This window comes from Haliotis rufescens, unplaced genomic scaffold, assembly GCF_023055435.1.
Source record: "Haliotis rufescens isolate VD_foot unplaced genomic scaffold, xgHalRufe1.0.p SCAF_9, whole genome shotgun sequence".
NCBI classification, from domain to species: Eukaryota; Metazoa; Mollusca; class Gastropoda; order Lepetellida; family Haliotidae; genus Haliotis; species Haliotis rufescens.
The window spans coordinates 13,467,612-13,479,326 of NW_025964383.1; the positions used below are offsets into that span (position 1 = coordinate 13,467,612).

Sequence of the window (11,715 nt, forward strand, 5' to 3'; positions counted from 1 at the left end):
ATTGTGACAGTTACAGTATTGTCGTCTAGAGTAGTGAAGGTGGACTTCCACATTGTGACAGTTACAGTATTGTCGTCTAGAGTAGTGAAGGTGGACTTCCACATTGTGACAGTTACAGTATTGTCGTCTAGAGTAGTGTAGACTGACTTCCACATTGTGACGGTAACAGTATTGTCGTCTAGAGTAGTGAAGGTGGACTTCCACATTGTGACAATTACAGTATTGTCGTCTAGAGTAGTGAAGGTGGACTTCCACATTGTGACAGTTACAGTATTGTCGTCTAGAGTAGTGAAGGTGGACTTCCACATTGTGACAGTTACAGTATTGTCGTCTAGAGTAGTGAAGGTGGACTTCCACATTGTGACAGTTACAGTATTGTCGTCTAGAGTAGTGAAGGTGGACTTCCACATTGTGACAGTTACAGTATTGTCGTCTAGAGTAGTGAAGGTGGACTTCCACATTGTGACAGTTACAGTATTGTCGTCTAGAGTAGTGTAGACTGACTTCCACATTGTGACGGTAACAGTATTGTCGTCTAGAGTAGTGAAGGTGGACTTCCACATTGTGACAGTTACAGTATTGTCGTCTAGAGTAGTGAAGGTGGACTTCCACATTGTGACAGTAACAGTATTGTCGTCTAGAGTAGTGAAGGTGGACTTCCACATTGTGACAGTTACAGTATTGTCGTCTAGATTAGTGAAGGTGGACTTCAACATTGTGACAGTTACAGTATTGTCGTCTAGAGTAGTGAAGGTGGACTTCCACATTGTGACAGTTACAGTATTGTCGTCTAGAGTAGTGAAGGTGGATTCCCACCGTGTCTAGTGATCTCGAATCATATCACGACGGAGATACCTTGAATGGGCTCCACACGTTAGGGACCGACCATTTGATAGTCTGGATGTTGGAATATTGTATGGAGACTAGATATTTGAGCCTAAATATAGACACCATGCCACATCGTTTGTGCCAGGCAACTTCTGATGTTTCAACAGTATTATAGTATACCCCCCCCCCCCCCCCCCCCCCGCCATGTAGATCGGCGCAGCCCGTGGTGTATACGAACAGTGTTACCTAGCTACCTTATCGTGTTTTAACATCACGAATAAATACCGTGACCATACTATGCAGGCTTAATTCAAACTGTAACAGGTCAGAAAAATACCTCGAAATCAGATTGTAGAAATATGAATGACTTACCCCCAGTTCATGACAATCCAGCGTAGTCGACGTGTACGTATTGGCGTCACGGGTTGTCCCTAGCTGCACAGGCTGCAGAAGTCATTGCAAACATGGATGAGGAAGCGGAAATCTCCCACCTCGCTGAACGAACGCGGCACATCTAGAAACACCACATGTTTCTACAGACTATGGATATACATGGAACTAACCATACTGACAGAGAATGTATATTAAGGTCACAGCAAAAATGGTATGCTTCTCTTCATGTTTAAATAAAATGGGTTGGTAGTTTGGATTTAGCAGCCGAATTCGGTCACTAATTGCGCAATCAGTACGCGTGTCACCTTGACGCAATCAGTGCAGACTAATTAGTGAATTAGTCACCTTGATGCACTCAATATACTCATCACCTTGACGCACTCAGTGCAGGCTAATTAGTGAATTAGTCACCTTGACGCAATCAATACACTCATCACCTTGACGCAATCAGTGCAGACTAATTAGTGAATTAGTCACCTTGACGCAGTCAGTACAGTGTTCACCTTGACGCAATCAGTGCAGACTAATTAGTGAATTAGTCACCTTGACGCAATCAATACACTCATCACCTTGACGCAATCAGTGCAGACTAATTAGTGAATTAGTCACCTTGACGCAGTCAGTACAGTGTTCACCTTGACGCAATCAGTGCAGACTAATTAGTGAATTAGTCACCTTGACGCAATCAATACACTCATCACCTTGACGCAATCAGTGCAGACTAATTAGTGAATTAGTCACCTTGACGCAATCAATACACTCATCACCTTGACGCAATCAGTGCAGACTAATTAGTGAATTAGTCACCTTGACGCAGTCAGTACAGTGTTCACCTTGACGCAATCAGTGCAGACTAATTAGTGAATTAGTCACCTTGACGCAGTCAGTACAGTGTTCACCTTGACGCAATCAGTACAGTGTTCACCTTGACGCAATCAGTACACTTGTGACCTAGACGCAATCAGTACACTGTTCACCTTGACGTGCTCAATATCTTGGTCACAATGACGCAGTCAGTACAGTGTTCACCATGACGCAATCAGTACAGTGTTGACCTTGACGCAATCAGTACACTTGTGACCTAGTCGCAATCAGTACACTGTTCACCTTGACGTGCTCAATATATTGGTCACAATGACGCAGTCAGTACATTGGTCACCTTGACGCAATCAATCTCAGTGTGTCGACAGAAAATAAAGAGGCGGTGAAAATACTCTGCAGGAAACACTTAAACAATGCACAAGGCATTAGTTGTCACGGCCAGTGACAGCTTGAATTACCTTCAACAGTGTGGTGTGAATCTTAAGTCATCATCCAGATGACCTGTGGTCGACTGGCATAACAATCTGTCAGGTCGTGTAGTCTCGCACAGGATTAGGTCAGTCAGTGACAGGACAGAGACAAATACAGCCTTGTTTCTGGAGACATTTATTGCCTTGTACTGGAGAGGGAAAGGTCACATAGACTATATTATAACATTTAGTCTCAGAACGAAAGCGTGTCGTGTTTACAGATAGATGGATAGATAGATAGATAGATAGACAGACAGACAGACAGACAGACAGACAGATAGATAGATAGATAGGGGACAGTTGATGCGGAGACTGGAGCAAGCAGTACGTGACAGACTACAGGTCACATATCAATTAAGGTGAATATGATTGCATAATGTACCCACTCATACGTGACCCCATCTAATAATGAAATAAAGCCTCCCCAAGTCTAGCTGAATATCAAGGGCAGGTCCAAGAGGCTCATACCGTTCAGGTACAGATGAACGTGTAACTTCTATAGATAATTACATGCCATGTTAAACATAAGGAAAGTTCCAATGGTGTTTCCCGACCGACAACACGTGGAACAGATCTCCGCCAGGTGGCGCTGTACCGTCTCGATCCTGTCCTCGCGCTTGAATGGCAGTAGTGTAGCTTTGTGTTGAAGGGCCTACCAAAGTTGTAACCCCAAAGTACCTCGAACAACCAGCCAGGAATCTCGGCTTTATTAAATATCGTGTTCCAAACGAAATGGGTTCTAGGGTTCATTGAACCGCTGTGACAATTAAGGTACAAGGACAGTTGTAACATGGCACGGTTTAGTGTGTAAACTAAAGCTTTGCAGGCGAGTACGATTTTTCATTTTTCGGTAGACGCACTAGACGGACTGTCTACGTTGTGACTGCTACAAGATATCCATTCACTCCGGCCACAACAATTTTGTAAAAGCGACATTTAATTTCATTCACTGACTCTCACTTAATAAGAGAGAGAGAGAGAGAGAGAGAGAAGAGAGAGAGAGAGAGAGAGAGAGAGAGAGGAGAGACAGAGAGAGAGAGAGAGGAGAGAGAGAGAGAGAGGAGAGACAGAGGAGAGAGAGAGGAGAGACAGGGAGAGAGAGAGAGGAGAGAGAGAGAGAGAGACACAGAGAGAGAGAGAGAGAGAGGAGAGAGAGAGAGAGAGGGGGAGAGAGAGAGAGGAGAGAGAGAGAGAGAGAGAGACACACACACAGAGAGAGAGAGAGGGAGAGAGAGAGAGGGAGAGAGAGAGAGAAAGGGATAGAGAGAGAGGAGAGAGAGGAGAGAGAGAGAGAGAGGAGAGAGAGAGGAGAGAGGGAGAGAGGAGAGAGAGAGAGTGAGAGAGAGTGAGAGGAGAGAGAGAGAGAGAGAGACATCCCTCCAAGACCAAGGTTATTTTTTACCCATACACCACTATTATGCCGTGTTATGTGGCGGTAAAGATTGTGGTGGTTGTCGCTATGCCGAAAAATGGTTGAAGCGCAGATAAAATATGTTTCGTGTTGAAGTGTCCAAATTTTAACAGGAATTGTGACTAGAGTAACCGTCCCTGGTTGTTGTAAACAGAGTTAGTGAGTGAGTGAGTATGGTTTTACGCCGCTTTTAGCAATATTTCAGCAATATCACGGCGGGGGACACCAGAAATGGGCTTCACACATTGTACCCATGTCGGGAATCGAACCCGGGTCTTCGGCGTGACGAGCGAAAGCTTATACCACTAGGCTACCCGACCGCCCCTTGTAAACAGAAATAGTATGCTTGATCGTTGTAAGTTTTTCGAAGGCCGGCTCTAGATTGGATCCCTTACCACCTGACTTGGTACTGATGAAGATCCGGGATGGAATAGGTCTTCAGCAACCCATGCTTGCCGTAAAAGGCGACTCTGCGACTAACGGGATCGGGGAGTCAGGCTATATGACATGGTTGATGCATGTCATCGTACTGCTCTCTGCTACTGGAATTGCTGTCCCATGTGTTCGTGGGTAAACATGTAAGGCTTTCCTCCGACATCATGGTGACACGGCGTTATATAACTGTAATAATGAACAATACGGTGTTTAACTATCTCAACCACTCAACCACTCACTCAATCACTCACTCAACCACTCACTCAACCATTCACTCAATCACTCGTTCAACCACTCACTCAACCACTCACTCAACCACTCACATAATCACTCACTCAACCACTCACACAATCACTCACTCAGCCACTCACTCAATCACTCACTCAACCACTCACTCAATCACTCATTCAACCATTCACTCAACCATTCACTCACTCAACCACTCACACAATCACTCATTCAACCACTCACTCAATCACTCACTGAACCATTCACTCAACAACTCACTCAACCACTCACTCAACCACTCACTCAACCACTCACTCAACCACTCACTCAACCGCTCACCCAACCACTCACTCAATCACTCACTCAACCATTCACTCACTCAACTACTCGTTCACTCAACCACTCACTCAATCACTCACTGAACCCTTCACTCAACCACTCACTCAACCATTCACTCAACCGTTCACTTAACCACTCACTCAACCACTCACTCAACCACTCACTCAAATCTTCACTCACTCAACCATTCACTCAACCACTCACTTAACCACTCACTCACTCAACCACTCACTCAATCACTCACTCAATCACTCACTCAACCACTCACTCAACCATTCACTCAACCACTCACTTAACCACTCACTCACTCACTCAACCACTCACTCAATCACTCACTCAACCACTTACTCAACCACTCACTCAATCACACACTCAACGACTCACTCAACCACTCACTCAACCACTCACTCAAATCTTCACTCACTCAACCACTCACTCAATCACTCACTCAACCACTCACTCAACCACTCACTCAACCACTCACTCAAATCTTCACTCACTCAACCACTCACTCAATCACTCACTCAACCACTTACTCAACCACTCACTCAATCACTCACTCAACCACTCACTCAACCGTTCACTTAACCACTCACTCAACCACTCACTCAAATCTTCACTCACTCAACCATTCACTCAACCACTCACTTAACCACTCACTCACTCAACCACTCACTCAATCACTCACTCAACCACTTACTCAACCACTCACTCAACCACTCTCTCAACCACTCACTCAACCACTCACTCAACCACTCACTCACTCAACCACTCACTCAACCACTCACTCAACCACCCAACCATTCATTCAACCACTGACTTAACCACTCACTCAACCACTCACTCAACCACTCACACAACCACTCACTCAACCACCCAACCATTCACTCAACCACTCACTTAACCACTCACTCAACCACTCACTCAACCACTCACTCAACCATTCACTCAACCCTTCACTCAAACATTCAATCATTCACTCAACCACTCACTCATCCACTCACTCACACACACACTCAACCACTCACTCAACCACTCTCAACCCGATCACTCATTCGCTCAGCCACTTACTCAACCACTCACTCAACCGCTCACTCACTAACTCACTCACTCAACCACTCACTCAACCACAAGTTTGCTCGGCCCAGAATCAATACACTGTAATATTGGTAGACTTTTGCTGACTTCGTTATCAATTGACAATCGCTAACTCGTATTAATGCTCATCACTGCGTGGTATCTTCTACAACAATCAAACGCAAATCAGTACAAAAATGGACAAAATTATGTTTTTCAGATTTCCGAATCAACAGTTGTTTCTCAAAATATGATCACCGCGACTCTTGAAGTTTCACAACAACGAGGAGCGAAATTGTTAAGGTCACGCGAGTTACCTCCCTTTCAACATTATAAACTGTTACTATTGAAACGGCAATAAAATCTGCGATGTTTTCTTTTCCTTCAAAAGTTGAATTTAGCTCAATTTCGAAATTGGCTGAACAATGAAAATACCACATCCTCCAAAAAAATAAACTTCTTTTTAGTGTCATCATTAAACTAGTTCACGCCTTGTACTCTCATTGAAGGGCAAGGACACGTAGATGTGTTATAAGAACGCAACCGTGGCCTGGTGGATTCAGCGTCTGCCTGGGGAGCGGAAGGTCGGTGGTTCGATCCACATGAAGATGGTCATTAACGGGATAAAACAAGAACTGGTTGGTCGGAGTCAGTATACTGTGTCTGAGTGGCGTATTCATGTTAAACTATGGTATGGTATTTCCGTTCATGCACGTTGCTATATAAGAGCAACAATCATGAACGCGACCATAAACTCCATATCACCCAATCTCATTAAGATCAGATCTTAGTTTTTGCTATCGCTAAACAAAGATCTGAGGACATCCCATTACGGGTCACGTCAGACCGACCTTGCGCGAATTCTGACCGACCAATGGAAAGACTGACAAGAAGTCGAAGGCAGCTTTCTCGTGCTTTACGGCACTAATTTCAAATTGGCGACTACGCTTCGAAACATATTTTTGTTTTGACAAATTCTCGATTAAAAAATTGAAACCTGAACAAAAGAACATTCTAATTTGTTCTGATTTAGCGATTGTCAATTGACAAAAGAACATACTGGAATGGCAAATATATTGTCTAGATTGTATGGATTTAGTCGTTAAACCCGTAACTATCGTTCGGAATACCCCGTGTTAAAGTTTTCGAGGTTGCATGATTAGAAATCACATTCCGACTGTCACTTTCATGACCTGGTAAGCGACGCTCTGATTGGTCGGATGAAAGGTTGTTCTGACGTGACCCCTAATGGGATGTCCTCAGGTCTTTGTTTGTGATTTTAATGAGATTGCATATCACCTCACCTCACATGTGTCCCTTGCGCAAAGAGGGAAGTGTTTACCAACCCGTGCAGCTTTCCGTGTCAACTTGCCGCTAAAGTGAGTGAGTGAGTGAGTACGGTTTTACGCCGCTTTTAGCAATATTCCAGCAATATCACTGCGGGGGACACCAGAAATGGGCTTCACACATTGCACCCATGTCGGGAATCGAACCCGGGTCTTCGGCGTGACGAGCGAACGTTTTAACCACTAGGCCACCCGACCGCCCCTTCGCCGCTAAAGAAAGTCAAAAAGCTGATTTATATAGCCTGTGGCAAAGTACTACCGTTGTATCGATCGAACCCAAGCCGCCAGAATATGGATTTTTCTTGTCCAATAATGCGGACAGCCGCAGTGTAGATGCAACACATCAATATCGTTATATGCTAACTTGTTAGACCTCGTAGTTTTGTGGTGAGTTATCCAGGTGCTTGGCTCGATTCCACAGTGCATGAAAACCGGTATTGGTGTCAAACGTCGTGACAATGCTTCGAAAAGCGGCATAAAACCATATACACTCACTGGTGAAGTATTTAAGTTTGTGGTTGTACTAACAACATGTAGAGGCGGGATAGACTTGGCCGGGTTCCGGGTGCAGAATAGGCCCGAATCTGTATCATTTACCCCATCACAGAGAGTGAGTGAAGAAGTGAGTGAATGAAGGAGTGAGTGACTGAAGGAGTTAGCGAAGGAGTGAGTGAATGAAGGAGTGAGTGACTGAAGGAGTCAGCGAAGGAGTGAGTGAATGAAGGAGTGAGTGAGTGAAGGGGTGAGTAAAGGAGTGAGTGAAGAAGTGAGTGAAGAAATGAGTAAAGGAGTGAGTGAAGAAGCGAGTGAAGGAGTGAGTGAATGAGAATATTCTAGTCATAGAGTAAAGATGTGAGCGAAGGTGTGAGAGTGAATGAAGGAGTGAGTAAAGGAGAGTGAAGGAGTGAGTGAGTGAATGAAGGAGTGAGTGAGTGAAGAAGTGAGTGAGTGGTGAAGGAGTGAGTGGAGGAGTGAGTGAGTGAAGAAGTGAGTGACGGAGTTAGTGAGTGAGTGAAGAAGTGAGTAAAGGAGTGAGTGAGTGGAGGAGTGAGTAAAGGAGTGAGTGAGTGGAGGAGTGAGTGAAGAAGTGAGTGAGTGGAGGAGTGAGTGAAGAAGTGAGTGAGTGGAGGAGTGAGTGAAGAAGTGAGTGAGTGGAGGAGTGAGTGAAGAAGTGAGTGAGTGGAGGAGTGAGTAAAGGAGTGAGTGACGGAGTTAGTGAGTGAGTGAAGAAGTGAGTGAGTGGAGGAGTGAGTGAAGAAGTGAGTGAGTGGAGGAGTGAGTGAAGAAGTGAGTGACGGAGTTAGTGAGTGAGTGAAGAAGTGAGTAAAGGAGTGAGTGAGTGGAGGAGTGAGTAAAGGAGTGAGTGAGTGGAGGAGTGAGTGAAGAAGTGAGTGACGGAGTTAGTGAGTGAGTGAAGAAGTGAGTAAAGGAGTGAGTGAGTGGAGGAGTGAGTAAAGGAGTGAGTGAGTGGAGGAGTGAGTGAAGAAGTGAGTGAGTAAAGGAGTGAGTGAGTGAAGAAGTGAGTGAGTGGAGGAGTGAGTGAAGAAGTGAGTGAGTGGAGGAGTGAGTGAAGAAGTGAGTGAGTGGAGGAGTGAGTGAAGAAGTGAGTGAGTGAAGGAGTGAGTGAGTGGAGGAGTGAGTGAAGAAGTGAGTGAGTAAAGGAGTGAGTGAGTGGAGGAGTGAGTGAAGAAGTGAGTGAGTAAAGGAGTGAGTGAGTGGAGGAGTGAGTGAGTGGAGGAGTGAGTAAAGGAGTGAGTGAGTGGAGGAGTGAGTGAAGAAGTGAGTGACGGAGTTAGTGAGTGAAGAAGTGAGTAAAGGAGTGAGTGAGTGGAGGAGTGAGTGAGTGGAGGAGTGAGTGACGGAGTTAGTGAGTGAAGAAGTGAGTAAAGGAGTGAGTGAGTGGAGGAGTGAGTGAGTGGAGGAGTGAGTGAGTGGAGGAGTGAGTGAGTGAAGAAGTGAGTGACGGAGTTAGTGAGTGAAGAAGTGAGTAAAGGAGTGAGTGAGTGGAGGAGTGAGTGAGTGGAGGAGTGAGTGAGTGGAGGAGTGAGTGAGTGAAGAAGTGAGTGACGGAGTTAGTGAGTGAAGAAGTGAGTAAAGGAGTGAGTGAGTGGAGGAGTGAGTGAGTGGAGGAGTGAGTGACGGAGTTAGTGAGTGAGTGAAGAAGTGAGTGACGGAGTTAGTGAGTGAAGAAGTGAGTAAAGGAGTGAGTGAGTGGAGGAGTGAGTGAGTGGAGGAGTGAGTGAGTGGAGGAGTGAGTGAGTGGAGGAGTGAGTGAAGAAGTGAGTGACGGAGTTAGTGAGTGAAGAAGTGAGTAAAGGAGTGAGTGAGTGGAGGAGTGAGTGAGTGGAGGAGTGAGTGACGGAGTTAGTGAGTGAAGAAGTGAGTAAAGGAGTGAGTGAGTGGAGGAGTGAGTGAGTGGAGGAGTGAGTGAGTGGAGGAGTGAGTGAAGAAGTGAGTGACGGAGTTAGTGAGTGAAGAAGTGAGTAAAGGAGTGAGTGAGTGGAGGAGTGAGTGAGTGGAGGAGTGAGTGACGGAGTTAGTGAGTGAAGAAGTGAGTAAAGGAGTGAGTGAGTGGAGGAGTGAGTGAGTGGAGGAGTGAGTGAGTGGAGGAGTGAGTGAGTGAAGAAGTGAGTGACGGAGTTAGTGAGTGAAGAAGTGAGTAAAGGAGTGAGTGAGTGAAGAAGTGAGTGACGGAGTTAGTGAGTGAAGAAGTGAGTAAAGGAGTGAGTGAGTGGAGGAGTGAGTGAGTGGAGGAGTGAGTGACGGAGTTAGTGAGTGAGTGAAGAAGTGAGTGACGGAGTTAGTGAGTGGAGGAGTGAGTGAGTGGAGGAGTGAGTGAGTGGAGGAGTGAGTGAGTGGAGGAGTGAGTAAAGGAGTGAGTGGAGGAGTGAGTGAGTGGAGGAGTGAGTGAGTGGAGGAGTGAGTGAAGAAGTGAGTGAGTGGGAATATTCTAGTTATATCACGAGTCAGCTCACTGTGGGAGGAAAACACGAAGTCATGTTGGCCTTTGACGTTTACGATTTAGGTGTAACCCACGAGCACTGATAGGGCGCTGCCCAACCAAGAACATACGGTCAAGGCTGCTTTGCAAAACGAATCTCAACACCTCAGACGACCTATGCAGCCTTTACAGGCGACTAAAATAAGAATCATGACTAGGTGTCATTTCCGTGACGACTCGTATATTTGCAGTACTATTATTATAACCCACCCATCGTCAAGTCGAACACCCACTTTAATTCTCAACACCGTACAATACGTGAAGCCTAGCCTGGTGTCCCCCGCCATCAAATCGCTGACATAAAAATATTGCCGACATCGGTGAAAACCCACCCTCAGTCACTTACACCGGCTAAACCGACCTACGCCATCATACAAACATATCCATTAGTCTTCCCACATGAATGATTTAAGTAGGAGAAAAGGCTGAGCATTGCGTCATTAACAGATGTGCATCCCAGCTGCAGTCTTCGATCTATCACGACCGAACAAGCGCATTCAGCTTAACGAATTCTCCCTTTACGTAGCGTTTTAATCATATATGAGAACCAGAAGATTGCCTGGGGAGTCGATAACACTACGTGGAGAGGAAATGTCCCCCTGGATTTTAACCCCATCGCTTTATGGCTGTTAGTTTGCTTGTGCAATCGTGAACTCTGGGTGAGTGGGTGAGTGATTGGGTGAGTGAGTGAGTGATTGGGCGAGTGAGTGAGTGATTGGGGGAGTGAGTGAGTATTCCTATTGCATCAGCCCATGCAAGTCCAGATTACTGCAGTTTCAGTTTCTGCTCCATTTTAGTATATAATATTATGATAATGTCACAACTGGTTTGGGTTTTTTTAAATATTGGCACTCCAGAGACCAGATGTTCGTCTACCATCGATGCACTGTGCAAGTTGTCCCACTTAGTTATCTCCCCTTCGCCAGAAAACCGCTGACCTCGTCATACACGCCCCCGCCTCTTTCGATCCTCCACCAGATGTGAAGTATTGATTTTCGTGGAGTCAATCAAGGCACACATAAGACCAAATCCACTAGACACAGCCGCGTCATGAAGTATTTACCAAAAGATTCTTGAATAGATTGGACTCGCGCTGCAGTTCGTTGCAGAGCGGGTGCCGGTTTGGCGGAATTAGCGGTTGTAGGGCTCACTCCGCCATCACAGATGAGCGCTCGAATTCGCAAAACAAAATTCTTCCTACGGGTAAATTTAAGAGCATTTTGTGTTTGCCGACTTAACATCATAATGGAAATTTGTATCGGTGAGACCCCCCTGAAGATCCGGGTTCGAATTGGTCTTCAGCAAACCCATGCTTGTCGTAAGAGGCGAATAACTGAAACGGGTGGTTGATGCCAATCATCGTAT

The 11,715-nt window shown here is 45.6% G+C and overlaps 1 protein-coding gene across 1 annotated transcript in view; it reads right to left on the bottom strand.

Annotated features, from left to right (window-relative positions):
• LOC124116167 (ATP-binding cassette sub-family C member 5-like) overlaps nt 1-1,311 on the bottom strand; it is a 127,833-nt gene extending 126,522 nt beyond the window's left edge. Inside the window, exon 1 of the mRNA XM_048391477.1 lies at nt 1,201-1,311. The gene's annotated coding sequence lies outside the window, so the exon portion shown is untranslated. The remainder of the gene's footprint in view (nt 1-1,200) is intronic.
• Between the last annotated feature and the right edge of the window lie 10,404 nt (nt 1,312-11,715).